The sequence below is a fragment of the Amblyomma maculatum genome, chromosome 10 (assembly GCF_055883805.1).
Source record: "Amblyomma maculatum isolate TAMU_Amacu chromosome 10, ASM5588380v1, whole genome shotgun sequence".
NCBI classification, from domain to species: Eukaryota; Metazoa; Arthropoda; class Arachnida; order Ixodida; family Ixodidae; genus Amblyomma; species Amblyomma maculatum.
In genome coordinates, this window is record NC_139353.1 from 181,562,402 (window position 1) to 181,569,927 (window position 7,526).

The following is a 7,526-nucleotide window of genomic DNA, read 5'->3' on the forward strand; positions in this document are numbered from 1 at the left end:
CCTCATTTTGAAGGCAATGATTCCTGTGCAGTGTTTGCACCCTGTACGTATGCTTGTCCGCGTTGTAGAGTGTATGGATATTCTTAAAATTGGCGAGCATCTTAAGATGTGATGGGCTCGTGGTGATCTTAGAGGCCGTGACGGCAGTCGCCCTTGCCTCCCCCCCATGCCAAATAAAAGAAGTAGTGGTACATTTTTCTGAACATCCATCTTCTCGCAGTCACGGAGCACGTAGAAATAATTTACCTTCTGCAATTTTCATGGATGCAGACACTCTGACCTCTGAAGCTGTAGACTCGGATGCATCCGCTATATACAGTATCTGGAGTTGCCACCCTCATTCGGTCAACCGCTAGCCAGTTGTTTAGTCGTATTTTTCTGATTCCTGTTTTTGTTGAAGCACGGCAGGCCGTCCCCGAGGATCGCCTATCCCAGGTCTTACTTTGCGTAATACCTGGGTTGCAGAAGGATAATATAGGTGCCATCGGCTGCTAAAACAATGTCTGCGTGAAAACTCTAATTACTAGAAACTGTGCCACGGGAGACGAAAGAAAAAGTAAATACGAAAAAGTGAAAAGTCCAGGCGGTTGAGTTTATTTCAACAGAGGGTGACTGAGAGTAATCCATTCACCACATCGAGTGGGAGTGTATACGTGGATTTGTGCGGATGAGCGGCTGTGACTCCGGGTGCACACGATCGTGAATGAGTGCTTGCGAGTGTGAATGGACATGCGTTTATAAGTAATAGCGAGCGGCTGTCGGTGGAAATGATTGGATATTGGGAGTTTAAGCGCATATGCGTTGCTGAGTGGCTGTTAGTGTTATCGATGTTTCCGAGTGTATTAAATTGTTGCGAGTGGACATGTGTGAGTGTGGGGTATTATGAGTGCAGGAGCGCTGAGACCTCGTGAACGTCTGGTGCTCGGTTATTACGGCGCTAAAATGTCAATGCGAAGCAGAGAGACAGGAACATCATAGTTGACAGTTTAACATAATACGATCGGATTGGGTTCTTTACCGAATGCTGGCACTACACAGTGCACAGGGCCTCGTAATTCAACGCGCTCGCTATTGAAGATGCTGAGGATAGATTTGTTTTCAGAATGTTCCTTTTTATTTTGTGTTAGGGCGTAGAATGTCATCAGATGCTCTATGCGGTGTGGTTTGAAGTAGCGGCCCTGTGCATGACTTCACTATCGTGCAGAAACCCCAGCTCGAACATGTTCAGACGGGGCCTTGTGACGTTTTTTATGTTGTTTCAAACCCAGTGACCAAACAGAGATTAGCTTCGATACCTGGTCTCGATCGGAATGCCACTTGACGTGGTGGTAAACTGATAGGCTAGTCAGGTGCGTGTGAAGCTAAGAAAATACGAGAGATCTCTTCACCAATCAGTTCATTTCTTGGTAGACGCAGGTCGACAATCGGAACTTTCCTGAGTTTGGACTTCAACGCTATATGTTTAATAAATACAAAAACTTTCATCGGTCCGACATTGGTCCTATCTTGGGGTTAGTACAGCTATACCTAAATACTGGCTGTCGGGCTTTTTGGCCGACATTCATGCGCTACGAAAATTTGGCGGTATGGCGGGCCTCCACATACGCTCCAAGTGAGCCCCTAGTTGGGCCACTCAGATTAGTTGCAAACGTCTTGTACTCATTAGACTCAACGAGATCCTCTCATAACTAATATTCTCCTTTAAGATTCTCGTAGTAATAGTATACCGTTTGTTTCCTTCTTAGGTTGGATATGGTAAACAGCCCTCATTTACAACAACTACGGGCCAGTAAATGAATGGGGGTGGATTTCATTCATGCTAAAGGTCTACGGAGGAGTGCGCCTACTCTCGAAATATGGCCTGTTTTATACCACCCTCGTCATTTGTAGGGAGCGGGGTATTTTAAGGTCAGGTTTGCTCAAACATGAGCGAACCCGTGTTCCTCCCCGTCTACGGCGGTGACGCCAACGTGTTGAATACTTGTCCGATTCACACGCCCATGACATGGATAAGTAGCTAGACGTCCGTAAACAAAATAGTGCTTATGGTATATATTAGTGCTTAGGGGTTCCAACACATTTCGTGTTTAACCTGGGCCGTATCCATCAAATAGGTCGGCTCAAAACGCGTTCGCTTTGCCCTGACGTCATTTTAACGTAAGCATTGAAGAGAAGGAAGGGACGCAAACTGTGGGAGAACAAGGAGGCAGACAGCAAGCATTGATGGATGGTTCCATTTCGGTTACTTGTATTTTTAAGGGCCATATGTTGCCTTCTGGACGTGTTCAGGCTCTAAATACGTTTATATGGCTAAAATACAGCGGAAATATTTCTTACAGCGTACAGAATGCAATTTATTTTGCAAATGTTTCAATGTTGCTTGCGGCGTGCCGAGTAATGTCCGCTCCACTGTGTGCGGACTGTTTTCATTGCGCAGTAGTCAAATTTTTGTTTTCCAACATCCTGAAGTACCCCCGGAAAGCACCGTCAGGCATGTCGAAATGATTACTGTGTAGGTGGGTCCGCTGAAGCTGCCGGTCACAATCCCTGAGCTTCGCAAACGGAGGGGCGATGGAGTGTCTGACATGTTTCTCGCGCTGAAGAGAACGCAACTTCTGAGGCTCCGCACACAGCAACCGAGCGAGTTTGCTTTCAGTTGCGTTGCATGTCTTGTGACGTCGGTAAAATCCAGCCTCTGCAAAATAATGTCAGCGCCAATGGTTGAGATACAAGGCCAATGGAGCGAGGGGGCGAGAGAAATTGCAAACGCGTTCCAAACCGCACTCTCGCGGATTCGGCAAATGAGCTACTAAATCTCAGCTTGTGGCAGTAGTGCGTGTTTGCAACGTCCCTTCTAATCATAACCTACTTGGCCGGGCTCTAGGTGGTTTATTTATCTTCCATCTTTGCATATAATTTTTTTATTTTTTGTTGCGTTTCTACAAACCATTGCACCAAGCAAGCGAAATAATATATGCCTGTTTTCGTTATTTTAATAGCTCAAACATTGTAGTACTGAAATTCACCGAATATGGTAGTGTTTGTTTTTCGAAAAGTTTGCTATAAGGCATAAGTTGAGCAAGGGGGAATGGAATGTAGTAGATAGAAAGTTAAAAGAAGGAGTGAAGTCCAGTTTTACTGAGGTCGTCGCAGAGGTTGGTGGTGTAGTGCTTGTCCATTGTCCAATTCTCGTAATCACAATCGCGGTTCCACCACAGGCCCACCTTCAAGAACAGCCGTTTTCTACCTGGAGCCGTCGCCGGGTACGTCCACAAAAAGTTACGCACGTCACATATCGTTAGGTGAAATGTCAAAGTAAGGGCACCTGTCCGTCACTGGCAGATATTTTTCGTGCCACCAATGACGAACAGATAGGGTCAGAGCTGCCCCTTCCCGAATCCGGCGCACTGATACCTCCTCCTGCCGAGTAAGACTACAGGGGAGAGCGTGCCAACACGAAGGAATGAGAGCGCGTGTTCGCTGGCGCAGAACTTGAGAATCGGAAACATGGGATAGGAATGGATCTGGGAGAAGAGGAGAAGGTAGTGGGTCGCCTGATGTGTTAATGTGCTTCATAGCATCCGCTTGAATGGTATGTGGATCGCGAGCATGACCACGAATTCATTGTATGCGCACAGGGCATGGGTACTTTGAACACAGCAGATGAATGGACTGTGTTATTTGGAATGTATGTCGAACGGCCTTGAGCTGCTATTGCGAAAACAATACTACTTCATGTTTAGAGCCTTCAGCGTGGAGCGAACGCACCCATGTGACGCTGTGACGTCATACCCCACGTTAATCTAGGGTGACAGCTGGGCTTGCAACTCAAGTGGTTGGCGTCGCGCGTGAAGTCCCACCCACGTGACACAAAAGCGAGAGATGGGCTTGCAGGAGCTGCCAACTTGGGTCCCTCGTTTCACACGGGACGGTTATGTCAGAATCAGCCTGCTAGGAGCCTGGCAATCACGTTACCCCTATAGGCCACTAAGGCACGTCCATACGGCTCGGTTAAAGCGGGGCTTTATATGTGGGCTGAGGACGAAGAAAAAGAAGAAAGCTCGGTCACCAGCCGCAAATGCGATATTTTTGGTTCAGCATCGTTGTATCCTTGTAATGTTTTAATTTTCCTCTACTGATCTGTCCGACCGTTATCTAATTCCGTCGACGTTCTGCGGAGGCGCGTGATAATATCATGACTGTAGAAAATGACGTTTTGTCTTAAACCGCTCAGATGTTAACTCATGTTTTGGCAATGTGGTGTCATTGTGTCACTCACCAGATTCAGTGTTCCTCCTGTTTGTCCTGAAGAAGAGACAAACCGGAAGAGACAAACAGGTTCGTTGTAGATTTTCGGCGGCTGAGAACTGTGTTGGCTGCCGATTCGGAACCCATGCAGAGGGCCGACTCGATATTCGCCAGCGTAGGAACAGTCAAGTTCATTCCCAAAGTTGATTTCGTGAAGGGATACTGGCAGATTCCGCTCTCTAAAGTTTCAAAGCCTGGACTTACCAGACGTGGTAAGTCCAGACTTACCACGTCTGGACTTACTAGTTTCGCTGCATGGTTTTTGGTATTAAAACCGCACCGGCAGTTTTCGCGAAACTGATGCGACGACTCAGAGACGGTCTTCCCGATATATATCACTGCTATGATGACGTCCTCGTAGGAATAAACCTTGCCAAGAATACCTCATGACAGTGGAACAATTCACAAGAATTGAGACCGCTGGACTAACAGTTCGCCCCAGCAAGTGTGAACTCAGGATAGATAAACTAGACTTTCTAGGACACTAAATCGGAAGGGGACAACTAGCGCCTCTGGGGAAAACTCTGGAAAAGATTCAGGCAGCACCAGCCCAAAAAACAAAGCGACAAGTGCGTTCTTTCCTGGGACTCAGCGAATGCTCTCGGGAGTTCATTCAAAACTAGGCTGAATTGTTGTCCCACTTACGCAACTCACAAAGAAAAGGAAAAGTAACCTCGTCTAGTGGACAAATGAACACGAGATAACCTTCACAGAATTGAAACGGCACAGAGCTAACCCTCCAATTCTGCGGATTTCAGACTTTGAAGAACCCTTCGTGCTACGCTTAGATGCGTGCGACACAAGCATTGGTGGGGTTCTGCTGCAACCTCATATAGGTACACTTCATCCGATAGCTTACGCCAGCAGAAAGCTGCTCTTCAGAGAGGTTGCATACCGTAACATTGAGAAAGAGTGCTTAGCGCTAGTGTGTAGTTCGTAGTACAAACTGACCATCAGCTACTCCGGTTCCTCTAACAGCGAAAATGGCAGCGCAAAAGGCAGCGAAAATGTGGCAGCTGGCTATTTAAGCTACGCCTAGAAGAGACCGATGAAGGCGAGACCCATAAATAACTGTCTGAAAGTGTGTCTTACTCGGTTGACTAGTTGTGGCCTGCAATTAAGGTGCCCCGAACAAAGTCAAAAGTGTGTGGAAAGTTATCATAAGAGTCTGAGAAACGTGTGAGACTTTTGATGTGGAAATTATAATTTGTTATTGCGGTTTGTGAAACCCGTGCAATTCACGTGCGTTAGATTGCAATTGTTCCATTTAGTTTGTAAGCGCATGCATGTGCGCGTGATGTTAGTATGTGTTGAGAACGGTGTAGGACAATATTCTTTAATTGAAAGGCAGGGTCACGAAATCCGCGCAAATTTTTATTAGGCCGGCGCGGCGCGAAACCGGGGCGGCACTGTATCGATGGATCTACGTCTTTCTAGAAAAGCCTCCTTCACCGTGCGAGAGAGCGTGTACCCTTGTAGGCTTCGGCATCACCTTCTTTCCCATCGCTGGGTGATGACGGTGACTCAACCTTCCGGAATGGGATCGTCTAATCTGGAACTTTAGATGGCGCCTAGCCAATTATGACGCGCGGCTCAACGGGAGTAAAAGGGAACGCTTCAACAAGCGGAGCGAAGTGTGTGTGCGCGTTAGTCTTGGCGCGCTGGGATAGACGCGGCGGAGCCCTATTTATGAAGGTCGCGTTGTTTGAGTCCGTCAGTGATTGCGGCGTGTTCGCAAGTGCACCAGCTGGGCTCCCGGAGATCAACCGCTGCTGGCAAGCCCACAGACATGCGAGGGAGCGACGCTCGTCGGGCATGGTGGCCACATCGTGACCCTCGAGGCGTCGGACTGCAAGAGTGCCCGGTGAACAATTAGGTGTTTGTTAATTTGATTCTCTCGTGTATTCTTTATTGCAAGCCTCTGCGTTATTGAATACATCGGTAGATGCATGCTTAGCGTTTGTTTTCTGTGAACCTGTCATCTGCACATTTTAGGTACTCGAGTGCATTCCTGTGTATCGTCTTTTGCGGTGTATAAAGTTTGTTTTGTTCGTTACTTTGACTCCGACCCTTACTCTGACTTGAACGGGTGAAAGCTGGCTACCAAACAGCCACCTCTTTCTGTGACTACAAGGTAGTTGAATTCCGGTTGAGCTTGCCACGCAGGTCGAGGGCATCTCCTTTGCGACCGGAACAGCTACCGCCCCTCACTCTAAGGGTGTCTGGGAGTGTGTGCACCGTTAAGGGCGCATCGTTAATAATCCTCCATTTATTAATCGGCGACACGCATATTGGATAATTAAAGCGCTACCTTGTTAGATGGACTGGGTTTGGAAATGTGATTTAGATGAACTACTGAATGAACTCAAAATTGCTCGAAGCATTTGAATGGTAGATTAAACACAAATTTTCAAACAGGTTGTTATTTCTGTCAACAATTTTCCTATACATTGCTCGTTCCCACTCTTATTTCACACCATATTTTGAAGGTAAATGCCCACAAAAGAAAGTTTAAGTGTCAAACTGACAGTCGGGATCTGATGAAATGAGATTGACTGCACAGAATAAATAGGGTTGGGTTATTTTATTTTTCTATTTGCAGGTTGTTCAGTGTCAACCTTAAGTTATTAAATTGCATTTCAGAAAAACCCTAAGGAAGGCACCCTTGCGCCATATAACAAAGTCCCATCGTGGCAGTCTGCCCGTGTCCTTTTTTCATAACAGTATATTCAGGTTATTTCAAGCGCGAAGATGGTTCGAAAATTATCCGTTCATTTGCTGGAGCAAGTGCGAGATCAGTGAATATTTATGCTGGAGCTGAACAGGCGCCTCCTTCATATCGCAAGAACAATTTCGGTATTTTATTGCGTTTTCCCTACTGATTTAGCTTTGATGCCGATGTTGGGAATCGGGAGTCTTGATCTATGCGCCGTTAGCAATTTGATTGCTGTGCCTCATGCTTATAGTGAAGTGGTAGGTTTGTTCCGCATTCTTAGCATTCAAAGGTGACCGCTTCATTTTCAGAAAATGTGGCGTTTCTGAGCGATTAAAAGGTTGTCGATAATGAAAGAACAACAGAGCCCGTTAGAAACTATTCACTTTCTAGTCACGTTCAGACCGCCCACACCGCCTTTCCGCTGAGAAAGGTGTCAAATCATGCAAATAGAAAGAAGATGCCAGTCGTGTAAATCAAATTTATTAATATGTCTTAAATGCTT